Consider the following 18,600-nt stretch of genomic DNA (forward strand, 5'->3'; position numbering starts at 1 on the left):
ACAAATAAAAATGTGGCCTCAGTTCTTTTCTTTCCTTAGCTAGCAATTTCATTAGAGAGATAATGTATGGGCAGCCACTGCATGTTATCCACAGATCAATTGACTGATTCCTAAGATACACATCCATTCCCACCTTTCCATCACAATACTAAAGCAAGTAACAATGATCAGCACAGCTGGCCCACAAACAAGACAGTTACCTTAGGCAACAAATTGTTCACCTCCACTGACCCACTTTGACCAGTTTCCTCATCCAGTCTACTCCCTTGCAACTTTATCTGGTAGCACCACTCACTGGACCACGACCCCTCCCCCACCACAGCCACTCCCCCACCTCTGCCTTTTGAAAAGGCAGAGGGTGGGGAATGGAGTGACAGGAAGTGTCTTTCAATTACTTCCTGCCTCTTCATTTCCCATCTGTTGCCTTTTCAAAATTGAATGAGGAGCAAGAGTCAAGGCAGCTGCCACTGTTGCTGCTGCCAGAACTCTCAGGTAAGAGGGATTGGGGATCAGGTTGCCATCTTGCCTGGATTTCCACATAGCATCTGGATTTTAAGCCTGCCACCCAGATTGCTTCGCCTGCCAGGTTTCCCCTGGATTCCCAACTTTCATTAAAAAAAAGAAAGAAAGAAAGAAAAAAAAAAGCTAAGCTCTGGCCCTTGTAGAAGTGGAGTTATGGGGCAAAACATGCAGTCACTATTCTGCTCAGTGGCTGAACTTCAATTAAGGCAGTTAAAGCACAAGAGGCTAGGTGGGAGATGTTCACAAGCACAGTAATCCCCTAAAGTTGCCTTAAAAAAAAAAAAATCAGCGGTGGATCTCTACCTGGCATTTGATAGCTTGCTTTTGAGGTAAATCGCTGCCTACCAGGCTGTGTATTGTAATGTTTAAGGACTTTAGCTTTATAGTGCAACCCATTCTCTGCATGTCTACTTAGAAGTAAGTACTGTTGGTTTCAATCAGATCTCTGAAATAAGTATACAGAATTGGAGCTTTTACTGAAAAGCTGTGCGTTTTTGTTGTTCTATTGCTGCTGTTAATATGTCAAACAGTGTAGCCTTCATTTATTTTCTGTATATATTGTTTTGTTTTTGTGTGTTCCACCCCAGGAGTTAAAGGAGTTTCTCCCTGCCCCCTGCTCTTTTTAAAGCCTATAATTATTTTGGTGTTACATTTTATGTATTTATCTCAGGATGTAAATGGTGACAAGGTGTAAGCATGAAAGCCTTAATCCCTAGTGCCAGATTTGCAGGGTCAATTGTAGAATTTAGTGGCAATGCACTCAGAGTCAGCACTGCTCCTCAGCATGAGCTTTAATTATTTTCACCTTCACCAATAAATACCATATTTAAGTTAGCATATTTAAAAGAATAAGTAGCATATATATTCACCAATAAATAGCATATTCAGGTATTGTAAATAGAGTGGGATGGTAGTCTGCAGTTGGTGAAGAATACATGACAATACTACACACAGCTCATTAACCAATGTTAAAAACTGAATTTCTATATTAGAAAGTGTTGGGCTATAAAGTCTGGGTGTTCAATTCTAAGGGAAATGGTCATGCAGAGTCATCTTCCCCAACTATTGCTGATTGATATCCAAATCAAATACAAGTCAACCGGAAAGTGCATCAGCTAACTTGAATAATATGCACAATGTGCAAATTATTTACAAGCCAGTTTACATAATATGTTAATTAGGGTGCTAGATTTGGAGAGCTTGAATATGGCAACCCTAATTGGGTAGAGATGGGGGTAGGGAAGAAATGGGAGGGGAATCAGTGTGTGCAATACTCTGTGTGTCATGGGGTAGAGAGGAGAAGGGGGATTAGACTTCTGACAGTATCCATTTGGGGAGAAGAACTGGTCTTGTGGTAGTGAACAGAGGGGCAGCTAGGTATTTTGGACCCTGGACCTAGTAAGCTTATTTGCGGGGGGGGGGGGGGCGCTGCTGCAAAATAAGCATCTTTTATATATATATATATATATATATATATATACATTTCACCACAAACCCACAGGTCTGGGCCAGAGTGCAGGGTGGCGGGGGAGACTACACAATTCCCAAAGGATCTAGACATCATCTTATCATTCACCACAAACTCTCAGAACCTGTCCAGAGTGCATTTGCCAAAAGGAAAAGAGGAAGAGGGAGAAAGAAAGAGAGAGAGAGAGAGAGAGAATTCACAATCCCTAGTGGATTCACAGTTTCTTGACCATTTGCTAGTTAACTGGGACACAATATGTGTCCCTTGCACCACAGTTCAAACACAAAACCATTTTGGATATATAGTGCATTCCTAAAGAAAATAAATTAAAACCACAACACATGCCCCTTGCTTCACAGTTGGTTTTGGATCATAAACCTAAGAAAAAGAAAGAATACACAATCCCTAGTGGATTCACAGTTTCTTGACCATTTGCTAGTTAACTGGGACACAACATGTGTCCCTTGTGCCACAGTTCAAACACAAAACCATTTTGGATATATAGTGTGTTCCTAAAGAAAATAAATTAAAACCACAACACCTGCCCCTTGCTTCCCTCCCTGTAACCTCAGAGAAGCACTGCCAGCAGTGCAGACAATACTGAGATAGATGCACCAATAGTCTGACTCAGTAAAAGACAGTTTCTTATGTCCCTACATTCCAGGCTGGAGGAAATCAGCAGGGAGAGGAAATTGGTGCCCAGTGCTCCAATTTCCCCTCCAAAGTCCAACCGTACCTCAACGTGATGGAGGAGTGAACAGTATAAGTTTACTTATGCTGCCTAACATGGCTCTGGCCTGGAGAAAGACCTGGTAACCTACTCCAGTATTTTTTTTGCCAAAAACTTTATAGATCAACTCGAAAATGCAAGAGACTTGGATGGGGAAAATCTTAATGGCCCCCCAATTTCTGATGTAGTTTCTAGTGAAAAGAGATCTTTGCGCTGTTTGAAGTTCTTTAAAATGGGAGCATGGAATATTAATGCATTAAATCTAGGGAAGCTGAGCATCATTAAGAATGAAATGAATCGGCTTAACATCAATATACTAGGGATCAGTGGAGTTCACTGGATTGTAAGTAGCTTTTTCAACTCTGATGATCATATTGTGTACTACTCTGGCAATAATACTATCAGAAGAAGAGGAGTGGGTTTTATAATTTGGGGGGAAATGGATAGAGCCATAGAAAGTTTTCAAGCAGTTAGCGATAGGATAATGGCTATACATATAAATGGGAAATTTCATAATATAACAGTTTTGCAAATCTATGTGCCCACTGCGGGTTCAGAAGAAGAGGAAATCAAATAATTCTATGCTAAGCTTCAGGAAGCCCTGAAACAGACACTAAGGAAAGATATTGTCTATATTGTGGGAGACTTCAATGCAAAAGTGGGAGAAGTGGACGAATCGGAGATTGTAGGCAAGTATGGCCTTGGTGAACAAAATAAGATGGGAGAACATTTGATTCAGCTATGTCACGAACAACAGTTACGTATAATGAACACGTGGTTTGAGCAGCCTAAGCAGCAATTATACACTTGGACTTCACCAAATGGGGAATACCAAAATCAAATCGATTACATTTTATGCCAACGGAAGTGGAAAAGTTCTATTCTTGCAGTGAAAACGTTCCCTGGTGCGGATTGTGGATCAGATCACGAACTGCTAGTTGCCAAGGTGAAGTTAAGGTGCTTTAGTGTCAAACAATCAGACACGACTCAGAAATTTGATGTTGAGAAGATTCCCGTGGCATATGCGGTTGAAGTTAAGAATAGATTTGAATTGTTTAACATCATGGAAAGACAACCTGATGAACTATGGGAGGAAATAAAGACAATTGTTACTGAAGTAGCCCATCAACATATTGCACATAAACAGCCAATGAAATTGTCTAAGTGGATATCAGATGCTACAATAAAAATTGCAGAAAGGAGAAGGAGAGCAAAAGCTATTGGTGACAGGGAAGAAATGTGAAGATTAAATGCAGAGTTTCAGAGAGAAGTGAGAAAAGACAAAGAAAAATATTGGTCTAAACACTGTAAGGAAATAGAGGAAGCCATTAAGAGAGGTCATATAATGGAGTGTTTTGCTTATGTGAGAAACTCCTTTATGGCAAGGAAAGGCAATGGTTAGAGGACATGATGGGCAGGAATTACATGACCAACAAGCAATTAGAGAAAGGTGGTAGGAATACACAGAATAACTTTATGCAAGTGAAAATCAAAGTCACATTATAAGATGGGGAAAAGACCTACTAGCACTGGAACAAAATATTCTGGAGGAGGAAGCTGTATAAGTTGTACGGGCACTCAATCAGCTGCCTAACTGCAAAGCCCCTGGAGTTGATGGAATACCAGTAGAGTTATTGAGAGTTTTGCCAATAAAGATATTGACAGCACTATGTCAAAGTGTATGGAAGACTTGTTGGTGGCCAAAAGAGTGGGAAAGGTCTGTATTTATACCAATACCAAAGAAAGGTGATATGAAAGACTGCTCAAACTATTGCACCATAGCCCTGATACCACATGTGAATAAAATTCTTTTGAAGATCATTCAACAACATATGAATCCAACTGTTGATAGAGAGATGTCAGATGTACAAGTGGGATTTCAAAAAGGAAGAGGAACGCATTATCATATTGCCAATCTTCAATGGATGACAGAAAAGGCAAAGGAATATCAAAAAGATCTCTATATGTGCTCCATTGACTATACAAAAGCTTTCGATTGTGTTGATCATGACAAGCTCTGGAATTGCCTTAAACAAATGGGAATATCATTACACCTCATCCAGCTTATACAGTTGCTGTACTCTGATCAAGAAGCCATGGTAAGAACGGCACATGGAGATACAGAGTGGTTAAAACTGGGAAAGGCACTCATCAAGGTTGCATCCTGTCTCCCACACTTTTTAATATGTACACAGAAATGGTCATGAGAAATGGATGTTTGGAAGAATCTGCTATTGGAGTGAAAATATTACATTGCTTGCGGAGAGCAAGAAAGATCTAGAGTGGCTAATTTTAAAAAATAAAGATGAAAGTGAAAAAATTGGATTGCATCTTAACATCAAGAACACAAAGATATTGACGACTGCAGAGAATACACAAGTCAGAGTGAAGATCAATAATGAGATAATTGAAGTAGTAAAAGAATTTATTTTTCTTGGCTCTAAAATCGATCAATGTGGTGACTGCAGCCCTGACATCAGAAGGTGTATAGCACTTGGAAGAACTGCAATGATCAGCATGAGCAAAATTTGGAAGAACAAAGATATTATTCTTCCAATCAAATGTAAACTAGTCAATGCAATAATATTTCCAATAGCTACATATGGCTGTGAAACTTGGACTTTGAAGAAGGCAGATAGGAGAAGGATGGATGCTTTTGAGATGTGGTGTTAGAGGCAATTGTTGCGTATCCCATGGACAGTGAGAATCATGAATAAGGAAGTTTTAGATAGAGTTAAACTAATAATATCGCTAAAAGCCAAGATTACTAAACAAAGACTGACATATTTTGGTCATGTCATGCGAGCTGATTCACTTGAAAAGACAAGTATGTTGGGAATGATCAGCGGAAGAAGGGACAGCCTTGTACTTGGTGGCTGGATATTATTAAAAATGACACTGGAATGACCATGGTGGAATTAAAGGAAGCTGTATGAGATAGGATGGCATGGAGTGCATTGATCCATAAAGTGACTGAGAGTCGGACACAACTAAATGGATAAGAAGAAGAAAGCTTGTGGCACAGGAATCAGGGTGGGAGTGGCAGGCAGCTCACCACCCACCCTCAGGCATCGGTGGGTCAAGCTGGCCTAATAGGAAAAAAGCACACAATAAAATAGCAATCTAAAGGTAATATCACTACAGTTCATTTAAATGATGGCTCAGTCATCCATAAGCAAAGGTTAAAACAACAGCTGATATATCTTATTTATCACTGAAAAAAGAGCATCCAAACAAGCCAGCTGAGGGGGGGAAAGTTAGTAGCTGTGAAGTAAGGTGCAGGTGGATCTCTCTCAGGAGGGCATGCCAGATCCTTGGCACCACATTAGAAAAAGCGGTCTCTCTCTCCCTCTCCCTCCCTCTCTCCCTCCCCCATCTGTCAGGATCTCAGATATGGATCTCAGGGAATTCAGGTTCATAGGACAAAGCAGTTGTTGAGGTACCCTGTTCCTAGGCTGGTAAAGGTCAAAAACAGCTATTTGAATAGAGGCTGGAAACAACTCATAACCTTTATAAGATGGTATAAGATGAGAGTAGTATATCTTATTGACTAAGATCCAGTTGGTGGGGACCAGAGACACGGGCTTTTCGGTTGTTGCCCCTCAGCTTTAGAAGACCTTTTTTTCCATTTCCTGACCTCCTGCAGTTTGACTGATCACACATTTCCCATTGGGTGTGCCATTGAAAGTGTTTTTTGTAATTACATTGTCTGTGTTAAAGAAACAAAGCAAAACACGTACCACATTCATCATTTTAGCATGATAAATGTATTTATATAGTTCAAAAGCGAATCTTTTTTTCTTATCTCTTTTTGTCAATTTTATGTACAGTTTTGATTTCAATAATTTTAACTAGATTTTGTAGATACTTTGCAAATTTGATTTCCACTTATTCTAGTGGTGTTTAGTGTGCCGTTAAACCAGCGCAACCTGAGTTTTATTACATTCAGGAATCCACTGTATTATGTTTGTTTCCACAATGACCACGGGGCCGAGCAGTAGTCCCCCAGCACTACCTTCTGGACCCTCCCCCCAAGAAAGGACCGGAGCCACTCTATACTGTGTTAGTATCTACAAAATCTAGTTAAAATTATTGAAATCAAAACTGTACTTAAAATTTACAAAAAGAGATAAGAAAAAAAGATTCGCTTTTGAACTATATAAATACATTTATCATGCTAAAATTCCCATACTCCAATTCCCATACTCAAGAGGTGATCCAGAAGGATACCAGGGTCGATGGTATTGAATGCCACGTCGATGGTATCGCCGCGTCCATGATACCACATCGATGGTATTGAATGCATGGTCCATGGTATCAAACCAATAAAATAATACAAACAAGACAAAATAAAAGGTTAAACATTACAATAATTTAAAACTATTAAAACAGCATCTAATTAAAAGCCTGGGTGAACAGATGTGTCGTAACTGCCTTTTAAAACATTGTCAGAGATGGGGAGGCTCTTATTTCAATAGGGAGCACATTCCAAAGAATGTTAAAAGTTTCTGAAAGAAAGTTCTTGAAGGCCATAAAGAGAAATGGCAATTCTGACAGAGCACAAGCAACCAAGCTATGCCAGAAACAAAGGCCTAAGTGGACATCTGGTTTTATTTTGTCTTCTCTCATGAACAGTAAGTGCAGCAAAATATTTGGTATTTGTACCTGTCGGTTCTGTGGGGTGGGGGGTGGGGGAGAAGAGGCAACCTAGAACTATTAGTGAGGAAGGAAATAAGCTAAACGTCTCCGTGTATGCTTTGAAGTTCTTGCATCAAAGGAAGATGTGAAAAATACACAGTTGACTATTTGATTTCTGATATTAAAGGCTGCAAACGTTTCTCATTTCAAGACACACTCATAGCTTTGCAAAGCTGATATTTCAGATGGATTCATGCCTGGATATGGAACATGGATGGCTCAGAAATAGTTGGTGGTTAATAGTTGGTGGCTCAGAAATAGTTGGTGGTTTTTCTTCACTTTTCTGTAAAAAAAAAAATAAAGCATGAAGAAAAGCATGGTAAATAAGTTGTTTTGCAGAAATAAGTGGAGCTATTGAACCATTGTTATTTGTATTCCCATTGGAGAGGAGAGCTGGTCTTGTGGTAGCAAGCATGACTTGTCCCCATAGCTAAGCAGGGTCTGCCCTGGTTGCATCTGAATGGGAGACTTGATGTGTGAGCACTGGAAGACATTCCCCTCAGGGGATGGGGCTGCTCTGGGAAGAGCAGAAGGTTCCAAATTCCCTCCCTGGCATCTCCAAGAAAGGGCTGAGAGAGATTCCTGCTTGCAACCTTGGAGAAGCCGCTGCCAGTCTATGAAGACAATACTGAGCTAGATAGACCAATGGTCTGACTCAGTATATGGCAGCTTCCTATGTTCCTAACAGGAAATATTACCTAATATGATCTATTTGCTTCTCCCCCCACCCCTGCCAGTATGAATAAGAACAGAAACTAGTGGCCTTCAGAAGGCAACATTCCATTTTTCGATTATTTCATATTTCAAATGCTCCTTGCATTTGACCAGCAAGATCTGAGGATGTTTCACATCAGCTTCTTTGATATGGAATATAGTAAAGCTAGCTGTCAGGTTTCTTCAGAGCTTTCAGAAGAGGCTTTCATTTCCTCTTCCTGCTGTCCTGGGAAAGGTGCAAGACCTTTTTGGAATTGTTGACTCTTCCAGGGATGTGACCACATTGCCACAGGAGAAGAAATAAAACACTCATCCAGAAGACCTTTTCAAACCAGGACCATGTCAATGAAGTTGTGCCTGTTTCTGATCTGTAACTGAATCAGTTAGGGGAGGAGGTCAGAGAAGTCACAGTGGACAATGGATCTAGGAACAGCTGGAAAATTAGCTGAGATATTTGCAAAGGTTTGTTCACAATGGGCCAAAGCAGTCTGGCCTGAATTGAACTGCTTTACCAGTCCTAAGCCCTGACTTGAATCAGCCCTAACTGTGTGACTAGGACAAGTAACACAGACTAGTTACTGCGTAACTAATACTAGGACCAGAAAGATCCAAGTTTGAATCCCCATTCAACCATGAAACTCACAGGGTGACTCTGGGCAAGTCATGTATCTCTCAGTCTAACCTACCTCACAGGGTTGAGGATAAAAATAACCATGTACACCACTCTGAGCTCCTCGGAAGAAGAGTGGGATATAAGTGTAAAATAATAATGATAATAATAATAATTAATAACAGCAGACATCGTTGAGGTCATGTATGCTGCAAAGTGAGAGCAGGAATGAATGAAGTGCCTGAGGGTTATGAATGTGCTTTAGTTATAACAAGGAACTTTCCACACCGCACACACACACATACACCCCTAGCTCTTTTCCTTCTTCATTTTCAGACATTGCTCTTACTTGAACTATTTGCCAGCCCCTCAGAAATGTGCCGGTAATGGGGATATACAAATTCAAAGTAGGTAATTTTCTCAACATGGCACTGGAATAACTGCAAAGCAGCTCTCCTTTGAAATCATATTATTCCCCAGTCTGGGAAGTAACATTATGCTTTCGTTCATGCCTGCCTTTTAAACACTGGCAGGCCTCTTTGCAGTTACAGAATCAAAAGCAAATTAATGTTCCAGTTATAAGCTGTGCTTGAAATGTATTAACCTTTGTAAAGCAAGAATTATCACAACCTTCTGCGCAAATTTCCCAAGCAATTTTCTAGCCATAATGAGAGCCATTGTCCAGTGCAACTCCCCCACATGTTGTGGCTTTACCTGCAGGAGGAGGAAATTCGTTGGTGGGAAGCAGAAGCTCTCTGCTGCTATTCAGCTGCTCATAATTCTCGATGCTAACTTTCTAGCATATTGTGGTAGAACAGTAGCAAGGTCATATGCATTATGCCGGCGGATACATCACCAATAACATGTTGGGTTTGAGTATAAGCTGTTCTTCATTTGAGGAAAAGCACATGAGCTCTACCATTTGAAGCAAAGCAAAGAACAGTTCCTGCAGAAAACACATCATAATATCTACCTCTCGTTCAACTTTCTAGGAGTTATTCACACATGGCTTCATGCTGCGGGGTAAATGTTGAGTGAAGCCACTTCAAAGTACACTCGCGGCATTGAGGGGAGCAGCCCCTACCCTCTGCTCTTTGCTTTTAATACAAGTTCACATGTCATGCCTCCGTGTTTTCCTTCTAGCCAATTGTAGGGGTGGGGGAGATCACTAAAGAGCTACATCTGCATTTGTAAAGACAGTAACCCTTTTATCATGCTAATGATTCTATGTCAGTGCATTTTCAGAAAAAGTAGCTTAAAACCAGCATTTGAAAAACTCGGAAATACCTCGAGATAAGCTAGAATATGTAAGACAAAGGCCAACTTGTGTGTGGAGTGGGTCCAAGGATCTCGAAGGGACTTCGGGGTAAATTTGGCTGGTGTGTGAACATACACACTCTCTCCTGAAGGAGATTTGGGGTAGAAGCCCTGTGTGTAAAGCCTCCCAGTACTATCTCAGAGGAGTGAGCAGTGGTAGAAACATGAAATGGATTAAGGAAAAGAAAACTTGGCCCTCAGCCTTGACTTTTTAGTTCTACACACTGGAAGTATTATCCATTTATATTTTTTATGCACCGCTGGGGGAAAAGTATTTCTGGGGATGTTGACTAAAAGGAGATTGAAAGTGATGATGAATGACAGATTTAGTGAAGCCAACGAGAGCAAAAGAGACAGGATTTAAACTGAAAGATCAGGCATGGTATCCTTCAGCATCAAAGGCATGTAAGAGAAAGGAACTCAAATATACTCAAGACAACCACTGGGAAAGAGAGTGTGCTTTACTTCAAGTTGTGTCTCGAGTTATTTTTGGGGACAAAAAAGAAAAAGATAGAGTAATGTTCCAAGGTTATCAAAGCAATATACAACTCTCAAATGTGCCCTTTCAAAAAGGAGCTTAATTTGCCTCAGCTGATTTGATCACCAGCTAGCTATTTTCCTCTCCATGTGATCATCCTCAGATGAATTCACATTTGCATGAATTATTGGCAGTGCATGTGCTGCCTCTGCTATTTACTTCCATCGAGCAGGCAATGTGTGGTTTAGCTGCACGATTTAGTTATTTTAGAAATGATTTAGGAGCAGCAGTCCAGAAAAGATGTTTTCACTGAAGCAAAAGGCAAATCTAAGCACAGTGGAATCTAAACTTATAATGAAGATGAAAATAAAATGTGAGTATTCCCTAGTCTGACTGGGTGGGTGGGGAATACCTAAGTTGATGTCTGTCTGTGTGAAATATGAAAGAGCTGCCCTGCACTGATACTAAAAAGCTAAAAGGGAAGAAAACTGACCTGTTTTTAGACAGGCATCCTGGAGGCTTTTCAGACAGCAGGCTGTACCGCAGGTTTACCATGAGGCTGTACTGTGAGTTTGGGGCATAACAGATATTTTGACACAAAAAGAAGATTTGTTTACCCTGACATAAATTGGCTAGGTTCCAGTACAGAGGGAAAACCCTCATCATGTGTTAAGTGCTCTCTGAAATATCGCACGGACTTTGGGGTAAATCTGAAAGATATGTGAACTCACACACAACCATCCTCCCAAAGTAAAGTCGCAGTCTGAAAAAGCTCCTGGCAAACTGAAGACATCAAACAAAATTCTCCATTGTTTTATTTTCCCCTTCCAAGATGTATCCTTTCTCCAGAATTAAATTAAATTAACATCAGATGGTTTTTCTTTAAATCAGGAAAACAACATTCTGTATACATTAGCCCTTTTCCGGACCTCTGGACCAGTCCGGCGGTTTGGCCAGTTTGACCAGTGGGGAGGTGACCTTTAAGCAGGAGGTAAGTTTCCATATTGCATGGTCAAAGAAACAAAGTTCATAAAAGAAGCCCCAGTTGCTCTGCAAACTTGCAGGAACAATTGCCTGGTGTTATTTACATCTTGCAAGTGGCTAATTGTTTACTTATCAAATGTAAATAGATCTACAAACTCCTGCTAACCAACTCACCACTTTTGGCAGAGAAAAAGGCCTTTCAGTGATGTTTTCAGTGGGGAATGTGTGGGGATGTAGTGTGTGTGTCAGCCTGGGGGATTCTCTTAATTTTTCACCTGACACTTGCTCTATGCCTATGTGGAGTGGTCTGTGTGAACAAGAAGCTCATGGGGAATCCTGGGGCTTGTTTTGTTGTTGTTTTTACAAATGTATTGCTACTCAGGCTTTTAGGATGACCCCCACCCATAGATGACTTCACCCCCAAGACACCACCCCCCACTTGTGTCTCGTTTTCAGGCAATGGAATGTTGGCAACCCTAGCGCATGCGCACATTGTGCAGGCACATGGGCCACTTCTGGTCTGATGCTGACCGGGGCGGTAAGAGGGTACACTGCTGCCCTTCACCAGTGATCTTTGGCACAGTACTGGCAGGGGAAAGGCGGCGGGCGCGGGTAAGAGCACCCTCCCACCTGCTTAAAGGTAACCCCCCTACCGTCAAACTGGCCATCTGCCGGTTCATGCAAATCCCTACTGCCAACCAGAGGGGATATAAATAATTTAGGACTCAGGTTTGGATTGGTTAGATGTTTGACTTCTTACGTTTGACTTCTGTTTATTGTCAGTTTGCATTTGCATCACCTGATCATGAGAATATTGAAGGAACTTAAGTGGGTTGTATCCAAAAAAAGTTAGTTAGGACTAATCCCATTAAAAGTAACTAACTGGGCTGGGTGCAGAGCATCTGTGCCTCTGATGGCCCACCCGGCCTACTTCTCCCCCACCCCCACCCCTGCAGTTTCCGGCCAGTTTTCAAGCCAGCCCATCCCCTCCTGCTGCCGCCTCCTCTTGGTAGCCCAGCTCCCTCCTCACCCCCAGGGGCCAGGAGGGCCTGTCACCGGCGCCTCCTCACCCCTGACACCTCCTCACCCCAGGCGGCCGGGCTGGGCCCGCCACTGCCTCCTCATCCATGGTGGCCATTTTCTCCCACGTCCCGTCGGCAGCTCTCAGATTCTTGCGAGAGCTGCCATGCACGGGATTAGCGACGGGTATGCCTAGGAGAAATAAATATATAGATTTGACTCATTAGTCATGATTTTAATGGTGTTGAGTCACCATTAAATTCATTCACTTCTGCAAGATCCAGTCCAATTATATGGAAAGGAAAGTTAGTACCAGTCGAAAAGTTACACCAATAGTACTGTCTCATTCATTGTTAAGTTTAAACTGATCTGTGTGTTATCTGTTTGCCTTTTTTCAGGAAGTAGAGGGATCTGAAATTGGCTGTACTGAACTGGCAAGAGGAATGCACACAGATATTTCCTTCGTTTCTTCTCTCCTTCACATGTATATTAGTGAAATGTCCTTTTCAGGAGATCTATAGGAGAAATCTAAAAATATTTTCTTATCCTGGGCAGGAGATACATGAAGACCTGGAAGAACAGACTTTATCAGACTATGAATTATGGCAACTGTTCATTAAATCTGTTGGTGATCCAAGATGAGCTTCCGCACCTGTAACCTGATAGTCAGATAAAGAGGGATGATATTAAACAAATGTAGTGGTTTTAGGTTGTGCAGGATCAGGAACTGGATCAGACGAGCTATTGATCCAGGTCTAAGGAGCTCTTGTATATCAAGATGGGTGAAGTGTGCTCTGGCTTCTCCCACAATGGTTGGAATGGGATTTAAAGAGACGGTAGCCTGTGGTCATGCTCTGCTTTGGTACTGGACAACTACAACATAGGCTTCGCATTATGTTAAATGTAAATAAATAAAGTGGAGTCAAGGACACATAGTAGAGTTTAGCAAGTGGGAATTTCCATGAAATTGTTTAAAAGCTCATCGGTTAGTGCCCGTTATTGTATACGGACATAGCAGTGTAAGCTTCTATGTGGTGAAGCCTCTTTACCAAACAGAGAATCTCTTCATTACACACACACACACACCAAAAATCCTCCCATCAACATGCCAAACACAGGACTCTTGCTCCTTTGGCTGGAGATTTACCTATCGTTCTGAATGACAGAGAGAGTTGTTAATAACTTGTTCACGCAAAGCAAATCCTTACATATCTTACGAAGTTCTTTTGACTATCCTTAAATTCCTAACAGTTTGTCCTAAGTGAAGCCTCAACATTCACTAGGAGTCGCCCTCTAGCAAAATTCAGTGGTGCTTCTCAGTTCAAGTCACCATAAGTGGCACAGCGGGGAAATGCTTGACTAAGAAGCAGAAGGTTGCCGATTCGAATCCCTGCTGGTACTATACTGGGCAGCAACGATATAGGAAGATGCTGAAAGGCATCATCTCATACTGCATGAGAAGAGGCAATGGTAAACCCCTCTTGTATTCTACCAAATAGAACCACAGGGCTCTGTGGGGGCCAGGAGTCAAAATCGACCTGATGACACACTTTACCTTCTCAGTTCAAAGCACTTGCTTCCAAACATCCCACCAGGGCTGGACTGGAGGCACTGAGAAGGCGGAGGGATGTATGGGTGGAGGGTGCTGTTTTTTGAGCAGAATGGGTACTTAAGGGTGGGAGTATTCACTGTTGGTGGGGCACAGGGGCACCCAGCATGTGGGGTGCACCGAGAATATGCCCTGTGGCCCAGTCCGAGCTGGCATCCCACACAAACTAAGAGGCAACAGGCATTTACCTTCTTCACTAAATGGCCAGGAGAACTTGCCTCGGGTTACCCACATTCTGGACCCTACCCACTGGCTGTGCAAAGGAAGGTGGTGGGTATGCATCATGACACAAGGTAAGTCCTTTACTACCTCAGTATGGAAGAGCTAGATGTGTGGTTTGCATTTCAGCCGTGACCTTGCATTTGCTGTCACAGTCACATCTGTTTTGGGTACTTGCCTTAGCCTAGCGCAGGGGTGGCCATGGCCAACCTGAGGCTCTCCAGCTGTTGTCAGACTACAACTCCCATTATCCCAGCCGCAATAAATTGCAGCTGGAGATGATGGGAGTTGCAGTCCAACCACAGTTGGAGAGCCTCAGGTTGGCCACCCCAGCCTAACTTATAGAGTCATCGGAGAGAGCGAGCAGCACTACAACTATCCTTTGGATAAGATGTGGGGAAAATCTCATGAAAATATCATGGCAGCCGGCATTTACATTTGTAAACTGGTATGGAAGAGGAAGGTGTTTCATGTCCTCTAGTGACAACTGAAGGCTGTTCTCATGAGCAGCCCAAACCAGGCTAGGGCTGCTCATGTGGAACACTGGGATTGAGTCCGATCCTGGTTCCACCCTCGAGGGTAGTCTGACTTTTCACCCCAGCCTATAGCCAGGGTTTAAGGGTGTGAGCACACTGTAGCCAGGGTCATGTGTGGTGGGCGCCTAGAGCACTCGACTCATGGTGGGGTTCTCCCAATGCACCACACTGATCATGCAGTGCATTGAAGGATATCTGGAGGCCAGTATGCATTGTCCTGGCCTTCAGAGATCTACGCTGCTCAAAACAGCATGGGTCGTGTGGGCGTCCAATCTGCACGTCCCACCAATAAACATGAATTGTCTGGGGTGGGGAGGTAGGTTTGTCCCTATCGTCCTCCGCCACCCTCCCCACCCCGGGGTTGGTCATGAGAATAGCCACGGAGACTGCTGAGGTTCCATTATGGAAGTTTGAGGGCTGGTCCATACCTGTCCCAGCCCAAGCCCCTCTCCCAGTGCCTGAGGTACCATGATGAGCCACTCCCCTTCCTCTCAGTCTCACCCCAACACCAATTCTCGCCCCAACTCAAATCCACTCCATCTTTCCTTACTAACCCACTAGTGATGGCAAAAATTGCTGCTTTTTGTGCAGCTCTCTGCCTTTTCAGAAGGCAGGGGGCAGGGAAAGAGCTATGGGGTGTGTCGAGTTAATACTTCCTGCTAATCTATTTCCTGACCCCTACCTTTTCAAATGCAGAGAGCAGTGTGAGTCTCAGTAGGCCAGCAGCTGCTGTCACCTGGTTGGGAAGGAGCAGGGTGGCCCAGTGAGGTAGCTGGTGGAGGTGGGTGCAGGACACCTACTGCTTATCACCACCGAGGTTGGACTGATCCTGGTCCACACTGAAACTGCCATGTTCCCTCCAGACTAGGGGAAACACTTATATCAGGCAGCAGCGATATAGGAAGATGCTGAAAGGAATAATCTCATACTGCGCAGGAGGAGGCAATGGTAAACTCCATTTCGGTATTCTACCAAAGACAACCACAGGGCTCGGTGGTCGCTAGGAGTCACCACTGACTCAACAGCACAACTTTACTTTAGTTTGTGATATTCTAATAAACCTATTGCTGCTGCTGCTTCTATGAATATTTACAGTATATACCACTTTTCAACAAAAGTTCTCAAAGTGGTTTAGATAGATAGATAGATAGATAGATAGATAATGAATAAAATGGTTCTCTGTCCCTAAAGGTCTGGAAAAGAAGCATAAGGCGGCCGCCACTGGAGGGATGCTGTTCTGGGGCTGGAAAGGGTCAATTGCTCTCCCCCTGCTTAATTTAAGAGAATTGTCACTTTAAAAGGTTGCTCTCAGGGTAATTGGACTCAGAAAATGTATTTATGTACTTATTTGTACACTGCCCCAAACATACATCTCTGGGTGGTTTACAACAACACAAAACAGATTAAAACAAACATTAAAACCTTAAAACAATTCAAAACCACAATTCAAGCTAAAAAGCTTGGGTGAATAAATGCTTCTTTAGAGACTTTTTAAAAGTTGTCAGAGATGGGGAGGCTTTTATTTCAACAGGGAGTGCATGCCAGAGACTTGGGGCAGCAACAGATTAGGCCCATCCCTCAATAGCCACCAGATGAACCGGTGTATACTACCATAATCAAGAGAATCAAAGCTGCCGGATACATGTACTACTTACTGCCTAGTACACACTAACATTTCTCCATGCAATAGTGGAAACAAGTGTGACCAAGGGAGGGGCAGCAGCTGCTCCACTCATATGCAACGGAAACTGCCTTTGTGATGTCAGCGGAAGGTAACTGCTTACCCCGGCTAAGTGCTGGCTGAGCAAAGAGGCATCTTTTAAACTGGCAAATCTCTCTGTTTAGCAGGGCGAGATCAGCTGTCCCTATTCAGCCCCAGCACATTGTCCCTCTAGTGGCTGTTGCTGATATCTACTATATCTTTCTTTTCAGATTGTGAGCCCTTTTGAAACAGGGAACCATCCTGTCCATTCATGATTCATTTCCCCATGTAAACCTCTTTGATAAGTTTTGCTGGAAAGTGGAATAGAAATGTCCATAGCAGCAACCGCCACCACTGTCACCACCACCAGAGCTTTATTGGGATCAATGAAAACATCACAAAGTAGTGAATAATAAGGTAACTTTCAAGTTCTCCAGGATTTCCCTTTAGGCTGGGGTAGCATAGCAGCTGAGAAACTGAGTGACAAATCAAAATGGCCCCAGTTCAAATCTGACCTCTCTGTCATACCACGCTACATGGCTGCTCTGAACATCACAGAGCTTAACTGCAAACTTTAATGTGGCGGTCCCTCTATGATCTTGCAAGCGCAGAGGAGGTTTAAGGGTAAAGTGTGCCATCAAGTCAATTTCGACTCCTGGCACCCACAGAGCCCTGTGTTTTTCTTTTGGTAGAATACAGGAGGGGATTACCATTGCTGTCTCCCATGCAGTATGAGATGATGCCTTTTAGCATCTTCCTATATCATTGTTGCCCAATATAGTACCAGCGGGGATTCGAACTGGCAACCTTCTCCTTGTTAGTCAAGCATACCCCTCTGCACCTTTAGAGGAGGTTTAGGAGCATCTAAAGGTAAGGTGTGCCATCGAGTCAATGTCTACTCCTGGCAACCACAGAGCCCTGTGGTTGTCTTTGGTAGAATACAGGAGCATACAGGCTTATAAAATATGCTCTGTACTGTGAAAACAGAGGACATAGAGTGACAAAAGAAAATGCTTCTTCACAGGGTGTGTAATTATCTTCTGGAATGTACTGCTCCAGGCGTGTTGACTGCTGCTAACTTGGGCGGCTCTTAAAAAGGGATTAGGCAAATTCTCAGAGGATAGATCATTCTGTCAATGCCTATTAGCCATGGTCGTTAAATGGAACCTCCCTTTTTCAAATAGTATTATCAGATAGGAAGACAAACAACAACCAGTTCCTGTTTGTTAGCTTCTAGAAGCATCTGGCCAACTTCTTTTGGAAACAGGTCAGGAGGATGTCAGACGAAATTACCTCAAGTCTAACCCAGGAAGACGATTCACATCTGGACTTTCTTTCAGCTGCATTCTTGATTGCGCAGAGAGAAAGCTTAATGAGCAACTCCTCACTTAAACTATTTTGGTGGGGGGAGTGGAAAGATGCTTTTGGAGAGGGATAAAATATATTTTGAGGATTGAAGATATGAGAGATAAGCTTTGGTGTGTGTTGGGGGAGTTCAGTAAAATGAGAAGAGGGAACTCCTCAGTTGCTTAGAAGGAAATCTGCACCACTGAGCAGAACAGGCTATAAAGATATCTGGCCACAGGATTAGTGCAGTCAGCTTCCAATAGTGGTGGAAGCTGCTGCAGAATAGGGGTGTGTACAAACCGTTTGCTGCCGAACCAGTTCACCTCAAACTGAGCTGGTTCAGTGGCTCAATCGCAAACCAAACTGGGGGCAGTTCAATCCACGATCAAACTGGACCAAGCCTGGACTGCTTCAGCAGCACGTGGTTCAGCTTGAATTAGGTTCGAATTTGAGCTGAACCATGATTTCTGGTTCATACGCACCCTACTGCAGATTTGACTGTAAAGTTTACAGTTGTTCCCCTGAGACCTTTGGAATTGCCTTTCAGGATGTGTTTTCTACTCCTGCCTCTCTACAAATAATCTCACCTTTCCATAGAAATGAGTAGCATATTATTATTATTATTATTACTACTACAGATTTTAGC

General features: G+C 42.8%; 1 long non-coding RNA gene across 1 annotated transcript; it reads left to right on the forward strand.

Annotated features, from left to right (window-relative positions):
- Positions 1–376: 376 nt before the first annotated feature.
- LOC128327939 (uncharacterized) lies at positions 377–13,178 on the forward strand. Its single transcript, XR_008308907.1, has 3 exons — positions 377–492; positions 11,429–11,528; positions 12,940–13,178. It is a non-coding gene; the product is annotated as an uncharacterized LOC128327939 (long non-coding RNA).
- Positions 13,179–18,600: the final 5,422 nt, after the last annotated feature.

This window comes from Hemicordylus capensis, chromosome 5, assembly GCF_027244095.1.
Source record: "Hemicordylus capensis ecotype Gifberg chromosome 5, rHemCap1.1.pri, whole genome shotgun sequence".
NCBI classification, from domain to species: Eukaryota; Metazoa; Chordata; class Lepidosauria; order Squamata; family Cordylidae; genus Hemicordylus; species Hemicordylus capensis.